Here is a 14587-nt window from a genome sequence, read left to right as displayed (position 1 = left end):
TTTTATCGTTTTTCGTTACGGTCCTGAGGAGAGGAGTTGGGTTCTTTTTCGGGACGTGCTGGACCGTTTGTGATCTATGATTTCCTCCGTTGCCGCCAGTGTTCCTCCTCGAGAGCGCCAGGAGGCGCTCGGTGAGTGGGGGGGTACTGTCATGTTTTGTCATATATTGTCTTGTCATTATGCTTTCCCTTCTGTTCGTTTCCCCCTGCTGGTCTTATTAGGTTCGTTCCCTTTTTCTATCCCTCTCTCTCCCCCTCTCTCTCTCTCCTCTCTCTATCGTTCCGTTCCTGCTCCCAGCTGTTCCTCATTCTCCTAACTCACTCATTTAGTCTTTTTACACCTGTTCCCTATTTTGTCTTCTGATTAGAGTCCCTATTTCTCCCCTTGTTTTCCACTTCTGTACTTGTCGGATCCTTGTCTATTGTTCACCGTGCTGTGTCTATGTATCGCCCTGTCGTGTCGTGTTTCCCTCAGATGCTGCGTGGTGAGCAGGTGTCTGAGTCTGCTACGTTCAAGTGCCTTCCCGAGGCAACCTGCAGTTCAAGATCAAGTCTCCAGTCGGTTCTCGTCATTACGAGTGGAAATTGTTTTATTTGATTGTATTTTTACTTTACTGGATTAAAGACTCTGTTTTCGCCAAGTCGCTTTTGGGTCCTCATTCACCTGCATAACAGAAAGACTCACAGAAACACGCATGTCCCTCTACAATACCCACAAGCCTCATCAGAACAGAGTGGACAAGACCAGGCATTAAATCGGACTGGGGGGAAAAGAACCTAATCAATGACGACGTTCTTTTCTACACAGAAGATCATACAAAATTATTGAACTTCCCAATACCTTTCTGATGCATTTTACTCACTCCAAGAGATACTTCCTACAGATTGAAATACTGATTGTAATAGACCGTTGTAATAGACCGTCTTAGGCCCAATTAAATAAGTAAACATTGGCCGTTGATTACATCACTTTTTTCAAATGGTGGGGTCACCATTTTTTTGTATTGTATCACAGTGGGGTTGTGGGCTACAAATGTTAGGAAACCCCTGTTGTAATGAATAACACACTGCACCTTGTCTGTTATATCAATGTAATCGCATTCCTTAATTTGAACTGTGATATGCCACCAGCACATTTCTTAAGACCTGTTTTTCCTTGGTCATTATGGAGTATTGTGTGTAGATTGATGAGGAAAATAATATATTTAATCAATTTTAGAATAAGGCTGCAACTTACATTCCAAATGCAGTGTATATGCATTATACACATACACACTATACATCAGCATTCAGCATATATACAGGCATACAAAAATAAACATTATTAAAAGCAATGCCTTGCAAGGAGACATCACATTAACAAAACAATTTCAAGGATATATAATAAAACTAATGCTCCAATTAGCATAGGTTTTTCTAAAATGTAACATTACACAGTCGGCTCAAGACGTCTTTCAGTCCCAGGGAGTCCTACAAGGAGTCAAAGGTGTTTCTTGTCAAATGACTACGAGACTAAAGACCAGATAAACCGAGACAGTGCGGGGTGTGAAGGGCAAGCTGTGGGTCACTGCCCTCTTGTCTGGAATCTCATCTTGCTCATGCCAACCACTCTGGGGAGGGAACATCCCTCACCTTCTGACTGGCACAAACAGTCCTCTCTGCCGCTCCCCTGGGGGAAAGTTAGGCCTGCTTTATACAGTATAGGAGCTGTAAACAAACAACTCGCTCATTAGCCAAAATTAGGTGACCGCCTATGGCGGCAGACTGACAAAGGGGGCATTTTCTGAGCTAAACTGACCAAGACGCACCTCCAACAACAACACATAAAACATCACATAATTCTTCCCAAAAACAATTACAATTTCTCTCAACCAGTGGCATATGGGATGATTTTTTAGGTGAGCGCTGATGACGGCCCTTTGATAAGCAGTGGCCACTTTGTCAAATGCAGGGGCGCAAAATATTCCCAGCGCGCCTCTCCAGGGTGCTGTTGGAGAGATGTATCTCTGTAGTGCTCCAACAACGTTCCGTCCCAAAAATATATCTAACACAAATCATGTAGCAGATATAGGATACAGGACCACGGAGTCAATCACCACCTTCCGGAGACACCTGAAACCCCACCTCTTTAAGGAATACCTAGGATAGGATAAAGTAATCCTTCTCACCCCCCCCCCTTAAAAGATTTAGATGCACTATTGTAAAGTGGCTGTTCCACTGGATGTCATAAGGTGAATGCACCAATTTGTAAGTCGCTCTGGATAAGAGCGTCTGCTAAATGACTTAAATGTAATGATGTAAATGTAGGATACGGTAGAAAGAGTATGTGTCCTTCTCTGTAGCCTAAAGGCTGGAGATAAAATGTATGACAATGTAATGAGACAGACACGTTTTACATCATGCAGGTTTCTCCGATTAAATAGCCTAACTTAAATGGCGCTCAATCAAAAAAAGATGCGCTGTCATGTTAACAAACAATTCCTAAAATAGGACAGGTCAAGTTCAAATGGAAAATATGGAATGGACAGTCACAACTGCTGTTGTAAATGGACAATCACAACTGTCATCTGTAAATTAAGTGAAAAGGAAAATACTTCTACATTTCCTGCTGTGTAAACACATCGCAAATAGGCATGCGATAACTCCTGATAAAGTTGGGTAGCTGATATTCAGAGCTTAAATACCCAAATTGTCACAGGAATCAGGAATAATAAAGACAATGCAATGGCCTGTTTTACAAACGGTGGGCCTACCACATGCCTGGTCATTCTTTAAAAGTAACTTCCTCACCATCTTAGACAAGCATGCTCCATTAAAAAAATGCAATATATGCAACTGTTCAGGAAAGTCAGGAACCAATACACGGAGTCAGTCAGGAAAGCAAAGGCCAGCTTTTTCAAGCAGAAATTTGCATCCTGTAGCTCTAACTCCAAAAAGTTCTGGGACACTGTAAAGTCCATGGAGAACAAGAGCACCTCCTTCCAGCTGCCCACTGCACAATCCGGTTTCCGAGCAGGTCACGGGTGCATCTCATCCACGCTCAAGGCACTAAACAATATCATAACCGCCATCGATAACAGACAGTACTGTGTAGCTGTCTTCGTCGACCTGGCCAAGGCTTTCGACTCTGTCAATCACCGTATTCTTATCGGTAGACTCAGTAGCCTCACTTTTTCTAATGACTGCCTTGCCTGGTTCACCAACTACTTTGCAGACAAAGTTCAGTGTGTCAAATTGGAGGGCATGTTGTCCGGTCCTCTGGCAGTCTCTATGGGGGTACCACAGGGTTCAATTCTCGGGCCGACTCTTTTCTCTGTATATATCAATGATGTTGCTCTTGCTGCGGGCGATTCCCTGATCCACCTCTATGCAGACGACACCATTCTGTATACTTCTGGCCCTTCCTTGGACACTGTGCTATCTAACCTCGAAACAAGCTTCAATGACATACAACACTCCTTCCGTGGCCTCCAACTGCTCTTAAACGCTAGTAAAACCAAATGCATGCTTTTCAACCGATCGCTGCCTGCACCCGCACGCCCGGCTAGCATCACCACCTTGGATGGTTCCGACCTAGAATATGTGGACATCTATAAGGTACCTAGGTGTCTGGCTAGACTAAAAACTCTCCTTCCAGACTCATATCAAACATCTCCAAAATCAAATCTAGAGTTGGCTTTCTATTTCGCAACAAAGCCTCCTTCACTCACACCGCAAAACTTATCCTAGTAAAACTGCCTATCCTACCGATCCTCGACTTTGGCGATGTCATCTACAAAATAGCTTCCAATACTCTACTTAGCAAACTGGATGCAGTTTATCACAGTGCCATCCGTTTTGTTACTAAAGAACCTTATACCACCCACCACTGCGACCTGTATGCTCCAGTCGACTGGCCCTCGCTACATGTTCGTCGCCAGACTAACTGGCTCCAGGTCATCTACAAGTCTATGCTAGGTAAAGCTCCGCCTTATCTCAGTTCACTGGTCATGATGGCAACACCCCGTAGCACGCACTCCAGCAGGTGTATCTCACTGGTCATCCCTAAAGCCAAAATCTCATTTGGCCGCCTTTCCTTCCAGTTCTCTGCTGCCTGCGACTGGAACGAATTGCAAAAATCTCTGAAGTTGGAGACTTTTATCTCCCTCACCAACTTCAAACATCTGCTATCTGAGCAGCTGACCGATCGCTGCAGCCGTACATAGTCCATCAGTATATAGCTCACCCAATTTACCTACCTCATCACCATACTGTTTATATTTTAAACACCAGTATCTCTACCTGCACATGTTCATCTGATAATTTATCACTCAAGTGTTAATCTGCTAAATTGTAATTATTCACTCCTATGGCCTATTTATTGCCTACCTCCTCATGCCTTTTGCAAACAATGTATATAGATTTTTTTTTCTACTACGTTATTGACTTGTTTATTGTTTACTCCATGTGTAACTCTGTGTTGTTGTCTGTTCAAACTGCTATGCTTTATCTTGGCCAGGTCGCAGTTGCAAATGAGAACTTGTTCTCAACTAGCCTACCTGGTTAAATAAAGGTGAAATAAAAAATAAATAAATAAAAATAAAATTCACAAAATTCCATTGTGGTTCGACATGGTAGACTACACCCCAGTAAGTTCGAGACATGTTTTGGTGCTTTACAAATGGTAGGCTTACCACATAGATGGGCATTCATAAAATAAAATGTCAGGCAACACTGTCGGCTACACCTCAGTAAGTACGGCCCGAGCCGACACCTTTTGGACGTCTTTTGTTGGTGCAGTTCCGGACCAGCCTTGATTTACACATCCACGGACATTGGATTTTGGTCCGGACCAAATGTGAACCAATCATAGACGCCGAAGTTTGGTTCAGATTTTGTCTGGTGAGACTAGACTTGATTTGGCACAAACATAGACGTCTATAAATTATTTATTTTCAACTTTCATTCAGAACCAAAAATGGGCCTGAGTTCAACATCTGGAAGATACATATTTTCAACTCAACCGAAAATTAACCTGATTTCAATGTCGAGAAAAAACATGTTTTTTGTATTTCTATTATTTACCCCATTTTTGTGATATCCAATAGGTAGTTGCAGTCTTGTCCTATCTCTGCAATTCCAGCACGGACTCGGGAGCGGCGATGGTCGAGAGCCATGCGTCCTCCGAAACGCAACCCTGCCAAGCCGCACTGCTTCTTGACACACTGCTGGCTTAACCCGGAAGCCAGTCGCACCAATGTGTTGGAGGAAACAACTGGCGACCGTGTCAGCGTGCAGGCACCCGGCCCACCACAGGAGTCGAAGTCGTTAAGGTGCGATGGGACAAGGACATCCCGCCCGGCAAAGCACTGCAGTACCTTAAACCGCTGCGACCCTCGGGAGGCCCAAATACATATTTTTGTTATGTCTAGAAAATATGCCTTTTCAACATTATGGAAAATATGTATTTTAAACATACGGAAAATACCTTTTCAAAACCTAAATTGAACTTCAACTTCTGGTAAATACATCTTTTAGATGTCTTTTCAACATAATTTTGCCTACTGGGAACGATTCTAGTTTTGCGGGTGGCGGTATTTTTTGGTCTCGCCCTATGGCGGCAGAACGGCAAGGACCGGCCCTGAGAACAAAATACATTCCAGAAATTACCTGGCACTATTTCTAGGAAGCAAACGTGTGTGAATACTTGGGCTTGAGATACTACTAGCACTTAGGGATGGACAGATATGGAAATTATAAGATGATATTTATAACCAATATTGTCTTCTTGGCCATTATGGGCAATGCACTGATTCAGAAAATTTGTAAACAAATAATTATCTTTCACCTGCACCCATACAGAATAACACAGAGGGCTAAAACAAAACAAAAAAGTGGTGCATTTGAAGGGGAAGAACTATTGATAATGCATGTTGTGTAACATCACAAACAGAGATGTTCTCACAGCTGGAGGACTGGAGATGATCCCAGATATCAGAATTCACACTCACACCCGATTACCATCAACACTGTGTAACACTGAGCACACGCACAGTTCAGCCGGTTGACTCATGTCATAAGCACTGCATGTTTCACATTTAAACGAATGGAAAACGGACTGACACTCTTGTCAAGGAAGGTCTGTCGTGCTTCTACTAAGAAATCCAGATAAAAAATAATTCAGGATACATGCCAAATATTCGTATCAAATATTTGACTAGTGAACTAAGCTATTTATACATCATTCAAGCTCTAACATTGTAGTGCAATGATCCCATGATGTTCTCCCACCAAGGTTCTCATGATAATACAGTACTGTACAGTACTGCTGGATTTGACTTACGGGACATTACATTAATCTCCAATGACAGAGGAGCTAACAGCAGGATTCCACAGAACTCTGTACAAGCGGGTATCACATTAACACTGTGCTTCCTTTCATGTGATAGGTCTACACTCTGAAGAGGACTGGTTATGACATGTTTATCATATAGTATATGACATTGTAAGCATTTATTTCATATTTTTGTTGAGATTGCCATCAACAAAACACCAGGATGTAGCCAAGTCTATTTCAATACATACACAGGTCTCTTTGGCCATGCTCCAGAGTTGCTAAGCTCTAAAATAGAGGTCGACCGATTATGATTTTTCAACGCTGATGCCGATACCGATTATTGGAGGACCAAAGAAGCTGATATCGATTAATCTGACTATTTTTTTTTACAACAATACTGAATTAACACTTATTTTAACTTAATATAAAACATCAATAAAATCAATTTAGCCTCAAATAAATAATGAAACATGTTCAATTTGGTTTAAATAATGCAAAAACAAAGTGTTGGAGAAGAAAGTCATATGTGCCATGTAAAAATGTGTGCCATGTAAAATATGCGCCATGTAAAGAAGCTAACGTTTAAGTTCCTTGCTCAGAACATGAGAACATATGAAAGTTGTTGGTTTCTTTTAACATGAGACTTCAATATTCCAAGGTAAGAGGTTTTAGGTTGTAGTTAATATCGTATTTATAGGACTAATTCTCTCTATACCATTTGTATTTCATATACCTTTGACTATTGGGTGTTCTTATAGGTACTATAGTATTGCCAGTGTAGCAGTACAGCTTCCGTCCCCCTCCTTGCCCCTACCTGGGCTCGAACCAGGAACACATAGACAACAGCCACACTCGAAGCATCGTTAAACATCGCTCCACAAAAGCCGCGGCCCTTGCAGCGCAAGGGGAATAAATAACTACACCAAATCTAAAAGCGAGTGATGTTTGAAACAGTATTAGCGCACACCCAGCTAACTAGCTAGCCATTTCACATTGGTTACACCAGCCATTAGGCTGATAGGCTTTAAGTCATAAACAGCGCTGTGCTTGCGAAGAGCTGCTGGCAAAACGCACGAAAGGGCTGTTTGAATGAATGATTACGGGCCTGCTGCTGCTCAGTCAGACTGCGCTATCAAATCAGACTTAATTATAACATAATAACACACAAAAATACGAGCCTTTGGTCATTCATATGATCGAATCCGGAAACTATAATTTCGAAAACAAAACGTTTATTATATCAGTGAAATACGGAACCGTTCGGTATTTTATCTAACGGGTGGCATCCTTAAGTCTAAATATTCTTGTTACATTTCACAACCTTCAATGTACAGTATGTCATAATTACGTAACATTCCTGCGAATTAATTCGCAATGAGCCAGGCGGCACAAACTGTTGTATATACCCTGACTCTGCGTCCAATGAACGCAAGAGAAATGACACAATTTCACCTGGTTAATATTGCCTGCTAAACTGGATCAGTAATTATAACTAGTGATTATGATTGATTGTTTTTTATAAGATAAGTTTAATGCTTGCTAGCAATTTACCTTGGCTCCTACTACATTCGCGTAACAGGCAGGCTACTCGTGGAGTGCAATGGTTAGAGGGTTGGACTAGTTAACTGTATGGTTTGGAACCCCTGAGCTGACAAGGTGAAAATCTGTCGTTCTGCCCCTGAACAGTTAACCCACAGTTCCTAGGCAGTCATTGGAAATAAGAATGTGTTCTAAACTGACTTGCCTAATTAAATAAAAGGTATTCTTAAAAAGTATATATATATTTTAAATAATAATCGGAAATCGGCGCCCCAAAATAGTGATTACGGATTGGTATAAAAACTTTAAATCGGCCCCAATTAATCGGCCATCGGTCGACCTCTACTCTAAAATCTCCACCATCAAATATAGGCCTGCCTTGCCTCACTTTCTGCCTCTTCAGATCCAGCTGCTTATTTGGCCACAAACCCCCCCCCCCCCACAAAAAATAAAAAAATAAAAATTAGGTGCTTGGGTGGAAGGAAGGTTTCATTGGGACAGCCTAGGATTCAGGGTAGGTTTTGAAACCATCTCAGACCTAATTCTCTGTTTTTTGCCTTAATAATTGGCTTTATTGTTATAATGAGCAAAAAGGGTTTTGTTACAAACCATTTCACATCAAGAACTATCATTGTATGTATATTGTGCCATGCCGTCATTAATGCAATTGATGATTACTCCTATCTGCATTGATCCATAGAAACCTAATTTTGAAGTGTACCTCTCGCTTTTGGACTGTTAATTAATCAATGTACGCAAGGACACATCCTTTGAGATTTTGAAAGAAACTCACAATTTACAGCTCTGAATAGCCTGCTTGGCTTTTTACAAAACACCAAGTCAATGCATAGAGCGAAACAATCTTCTCTAACTGCACCTTTGTTGCTCAGGTCTGGTTGTTGCCATGGCAACAGATCTCAACATTGACTGTTGTATCAACATTTAATTTGCAGTCATCCTAGGAACAAAGCACTGGTTTATTCTATTTCATTAATTTAAACTTCAAAACATGCAAGGTCATTTGCGCAAGTATTCTTTGATGAATGAGAGACAGTCGTAAATCCAGTGATTAAACAAAGAACCAGATTCTGTGAAGATATGTGGCTCTCCAGTTGTGTAAGAAACAAGTGACAAGTCCATTAAGTGAATGGCAGTGCTAAGTAAGTAGTTACCCCCAGGGCCGGTTTAATGCTAGGGACTTACCGGGGATGAAGCCCCCGGGTCCAGGCCTGTGAGGGGCCCAAAAGGCAGCAAGAAATGAGTCAAATAACACAATTAAGGAAATATATACTTTATATATTATATATACAGTATATATTATATGTAGTATAGATTTTATATGTTTTTTTCACTGCAACCGCCAACCACAGGAAAACTCAGGAGCCAGCTCTCAATGAGTGTAGACAGCCTGCCGCTCTGCTAATCGTCAGATGGGGGATGAGAGGAGGTAGGGGGCCCACGTGGGTAACTGGGGGGCATGCCTTGATTGGGTAAAAAAAATAATATTAAGAATCAAAAACTGCATAATAAATAAATGTGACTGGTCAATTGTGTGATTCAGGGCCTCTCAATGTTCAAAATACACCAGAGAGCATAATTTAGCCACAGAGGATCAATAGCTTAGACAAAATAACCGTGGATAAAGTTTGATCACAAGCACATACAGGTATCTGCCAAAATTAAGGAAACACCAACATAGAGTGTCTTAAAAGGGTGTTGCGCCACCACCAGCTACCAGAACAGCTTCAATGTTCCTTGGCATAGAATCTACAAGTGGACCTAAACCTATGAAAAAAACAAAGGGCCATTGATTTCTTAAAATCAGGCCCTGGTCACCCCACACCTTCTTTGACCACCCTGAGGGGGCTCTCAGGCTACGGACCACAATCATTGGAATGCACAAAGGCCACTTGCCTCAAAAGCTCCAGCCAACAGTATCCGTCCAGCAAGGTTCTCCATCAAATGTAATCCTAAGGGGAAGCCATGCATTGTGAATGATAAAAGATTTAAAATTGGGACTGTTGCCATCAGATTGAATAGGTTAATGAGTACTCATGTAAACAACTTGGTGGTGTTGCCCTACAAAAAATAAATGAGTTACATATGAGAAGCTAAAATGATTTGAAAGCAAATGTGAGAGCAAGTTCCAGGATCATAAATAGTATTGTTGTGTTGGCAGCCTACAGATAGCCTATGCTTACCTTTTTTACAGGGAGACCATGTACACTTAAATTGATAAATGTAGGCGCACACAAAGACATTTTGGACCACAATGAAAAATATTTGAGTTAACAAGACATTTTCTTTGTAGTAGTGGTGGCGGTCATGAATAGTGGGGCAAGTGGGGCTCCCGAGTGGCGCAGCGGTCTAAGGCACTGCATCTCAGGTGTCACTACAGACCCTGGTTCAATCCCGGGCTGTATCACAACTGGCTGTGATTGAGAGTCCCATAGGGTGGCACACAATTGGCCCAGCGTTGTACGGGGTAGGCAGTCACTGTAAAATAAGAATTTGTTCTTAACTGACTTGCCTCGTAAATTAAGAATTTGTACTCAGTGTCTTCTCCATAGCACTTAGGGGCTGCAGTGAAGTAATCATTGCAAAAATTATGATATGGGTAAAAAGACAATTGTAGGCACACTGGTGCTCCTACATTTTGAATCCAGGTCACACAGCAACATATTTAGGTGCATATGCAAGTAAAATGGTAGCACTGTAGAGCCTTGCCACATTCCTAGAGTGCACAAACTAAAATCAAGTCGTTTTCAACATATTATTCCTCAATAGTTTGTGATCAGGCGGGATGTAATTAGAGTGAGACTTCAGTGGATAGAATTCATCTCTGATAGGTTTGGCCCTACAAACCCTATCACATCAATGCACAAAATGACACAGTGGGTAAATGTTACATGTACAACTAAGATGAGGAACAATTGCAATGATGTGACATCCAGATTATGATCAAGAGATAGTGATATCTATTTGTGTCGCCTATAATTTCAGCATACTCAACAAACAATGTTACATCTATATGGTTACATATACAGTACCAATAAAAAGTTTGGATACACCTACTCATTCAAGGGTTATTCTTTATTTGTACTATTTTCTACATTGTAGAATAATAGTGAAGCCATCAAAACTATGAAATAACACATATGGAATCATGTAGTAACCAAAAAAAGTGTGAAACAAATCCAAATATATTTTATGTTTTAGATTCTTAAAAGTAGCCACCCTTTGTCGTGATGACATCTTTGCATATTATTGTTATTCTCTCAACCAGCTTCATGGGGAATGTTTTTCTAACAGTCTGAAGGAGTTCCCACATATGCTGAGCACTTGTTGGCTGCTTTTCCTTCACTCTCCGGTCCAACTCATCCAAAATCATCTCAATTGGGTTGAGGTCGGGTGATTGTGGAGGCCAGGTCATCTGATGCAGCAACATCACTCTCCTTCTTGGTCAAATAGCCCTTACAGAGCCTAGAGGTGTTGGGTAATCATTCTGTTGAAAAACAAATGATAGTCCCACCACGCACAAACCAGATGGGATGGCGTATCGCTGCTGAATGCTGTGGTAGCCATATGCTGGTTAAGTGTGCCTTGAATTCTAAATAAATCAGTGACAGTGTCACCAGCAAAGCACCGCCAGTCTAATGTCCATTGCTCGTTTGTCTTGGCCAAAGCAAGTCTCTTCTTTGTATTGCTATCCTTAGTAGTGATTTCTTCGCAGCAATTCAACCATGAAGGCCTGATTCACACAGTCTCCTCTGAACAGTTGATGTTGCGATGTGTTTGTTACTTGAACTCTGTGAAGCATTTATTTGGGCTGCAATCTGAGATGCAGTTAACTCTAATGAACTTATCCTCTGCAGCAGAGGTAACTCTGGGTCTTCATTTCCTGTGGCGGTCCTCATGAGAGCCAGTTTCATCAGCTTGATGGTTTTTGTGACTGCACTCAAAGTTCTTGAAATTTTCCAGATTGACTGACCTTCATGTCTTTGAGTAATGACAGACTGTCGTTTCTCTTTGCTTATTTGAGCTGTTCATTACATAATATGGACCTGGTCTTTTACCAAATAAGGCAATCTTCTGTATAACACCCCTACCTTGTCAGCCTCAAACGCATTAAGAAGGAAAGAAAATCCACAAATTAACTTTTAACAAGGCATACCTGTTAATTGAAATGCATTCCAGGTGGCTACCTCAAGAAGCTAGTTGAGAGAATGCCAAGAGTGTGCAAAGATGACATCAAGGCAAAGGGTGGCAACTTTTAAGAATCTCAAATATAAAATATATATTTTGAAATATATTTGATTTGTTTAACACTCTCTTGGTTACTACTGATTCCACGTGGTTACTACATGATTCCATATTTGTTATTTCATCGTTTTGATGTCTTCACTATTATTCGACAATGTAGAAGATAGTAAAAATAACCCTTGAATGAGTAGGCGTCCAAACTTTTGACAGGTTCTGTACACACACACACACACACACACACACACACACACACACACACACACACACACACACACACACACACACACACACACACACACACACACACACACACACACACACACACACACACACACACGTCTCTATTTCATGAGTTTATTTGCTATAGCCTATCCACACAATTATCATTTCAGCTACATCTTCTTATAACTATACTAAACGAAAATATAAATGCAGCATGGAACAATTTCAAACATTTTACTGAATTAAATGTATAAGGAAATCAGTCAATTTAAATTAATTCATTAGGCCCTAATCTATGTATTTCACATGACTGGGAATACAGATATGCATATGTTGGTCACAGATACTTTAAAAACAATGGGCCTCATAATGAGCCTCAGGATCTTATCACAGTATTTTTGTGCATTCAAATTGCCAATCGATAAAATGCAATTGTGTTCGTTGTCCATAGCTTATGCGTGCCCATACCATAACCCTAACACCACCATGGGGAACTCTGTTCACAACACAATTAACATTAAATTCTGGCAACAGCTCTGGTGGTCATTCCTGCAGTCAACATGTCAATTGCACGCTCCCTCATAACTTGAGCCATCTGTGGCATAGTGTTGTGTGACAAAAGTTGTGAGTGGCCTTTTATTGTCCCCAGCACAAGGTGCACCTGCGTAATTATCATGTTGTTTTATCAGCTTCTTGACCTGGCACACCTGTCAGGTAGATGGATTATATTGGCAAAGGAGAAATGCTCACTAACAGGGATGTAAACACATTTGTGGACAAAATTGGAGAAATAAGCTTTTTGTGCTCATGGAACAGTTCATGAGACATGGGAACAACACTTTACATTTTGCGTTTATATTTTTGTTCAGTGTTGATACCAGTGGACAGCGCAGGATGGATCTTTCCATCGCTGCTTCCAAGGACCGTTCTGCTTATTGAAATAATGTTGTTGAACGTGTGGGTCTCTTGAAAAAAAAGGACGTTGCAAATGCATTTAGAATCGTGGGTCTAGGATGCTTCAGCAAAATGTGCATGACACCAAAGCAAATTGCATAACAAAAACATCAATAACCACAATTAAACATATAAATGTTGATAAATGGAGATGTTTGGGATAATAACGAATCAAAACGGCAGGCTAAATTTAAAAAATACAAGGTAAACAAAAGAACGAAATGTGATGAACAAATGAAATAGAATAGTCTTACCTTGAGGTGGCAAGCAATCCTCCTCTCTTCTATGAATGCATTTCCTTTTTGTTGCACCAAGCTTTTATATGAAATCTGTAAATGTCATTTAAAAAAAACTAAAATAACAAAAACTCACAAAAAATGCACGCAATAAAGCATGGAGCCCGTTTTATTTCTGATGATAAAATCGGTCATTTCATTTTTCGTGCAGATACTGTTAAAAACGTTTTTCCATATAAAAGACATGGCAGATATGAATGCCTCATTTTGTTTGATCATTTACGGAGGGCAATATGCCAAATATAGTGTAGTAAATATTCTATCTACATAATTCAGTCAATCCGTTAGGTTTGGTGTTGATATGAAGCAAAAAGGAGACTCTAGCAGGTTCATCTCTCTCTCTCTCTCTCTCTCTCTCTCTCTCTCTCTCTCAGTACGGAGTCTCAGTTGGTCCAAACTCTCGGGTATTCTGCCACCAGAGGGAGCTTACACTAGGTCCTATCAGCATGGCACATCTCTAGTAGTTTGCAGCTAAAAAGACAGGACTACAGTAAGTGTAATATCGTCACTTTTGTGGGGTACAATTTGATGTCAATAAAAGTAAATTCATTCATATAGCAAATGTTGCTGCCCCCACTTTTTTTAATGTAATTAAGCAATAAGGCAGAGGCATACGGTGTGATAGGTCCCCAGTAAATGTGCAAATTATTTAATATATAGCGCCATCTATCGAAATTATAGAGTGGGACTGGGACATAAGGAAGATCATTAGAGAAACAAAATGTTAAAAACGACTTACATCCAGAAGAGGATGGGTCACACCTCTGAGCCAGGTTCCTCTAAGTTTTTTTTCCCTTTTAGGGAGTTTTTCTTGGACACCGATTTCTCCTCAGCTTGTTCTGTGGTCTAGGCCAGGCTGCCCTACCAAGCAAAAAGGCAGCAACTGCTCATTTGGTCAAAAAAAAAAAAGTTGTCATTTTTGATACATGAAATACATGCTTAATCATGGGGACAAGTATCCTGCCTCTTGTATTTTGGAGAAAATGGGGGTCATGCTG

General features: G+C 40.8%; 1 protein-coding gene across 1 annotated transcript in view; it reads right to left on the bottom strand.

Moving 5' to 3' along the window:
• LOC124009391 (beta-1,4-galactosyltransferase 2-like) overlaps positions 1-14569 on the bottom strand; it is a 162360-nt gene extending 147791 nt beyond the window's left edge. Inside the window, exon 1 of the mRNA XM_046321184.1 lies at positions 13548-14569. The gene's annotated coding sequence lies outside the window, so the exon portion shown is untranslated. The remainder of the gene's footprint in view (positions 1-13547) is intronic.
• Positions 14570-14587: the final 18 nt, after the last annotated feature.

This window comes from Oncorhynchus gorbuscha, linkage group LG22, assembly GCF_021184085.1.
Source record: "Oncorhynchus gorbuscha isolate QuinsamMale2020 ecotype Even-year linkage group LG22, OgorEven_v1.0, whole genome shotgun sequence".
NCBI classification, from domain to species: Eukaryota; Metazoa; Chordata; class Actinopteri; order Salmoniformes; family Salmonidae; genus Oncorhynchus; species Oncorhynchus gorbuscha.
This window is presented reverse-complemented; position numbering and strand designations above follow the sequence as displayed.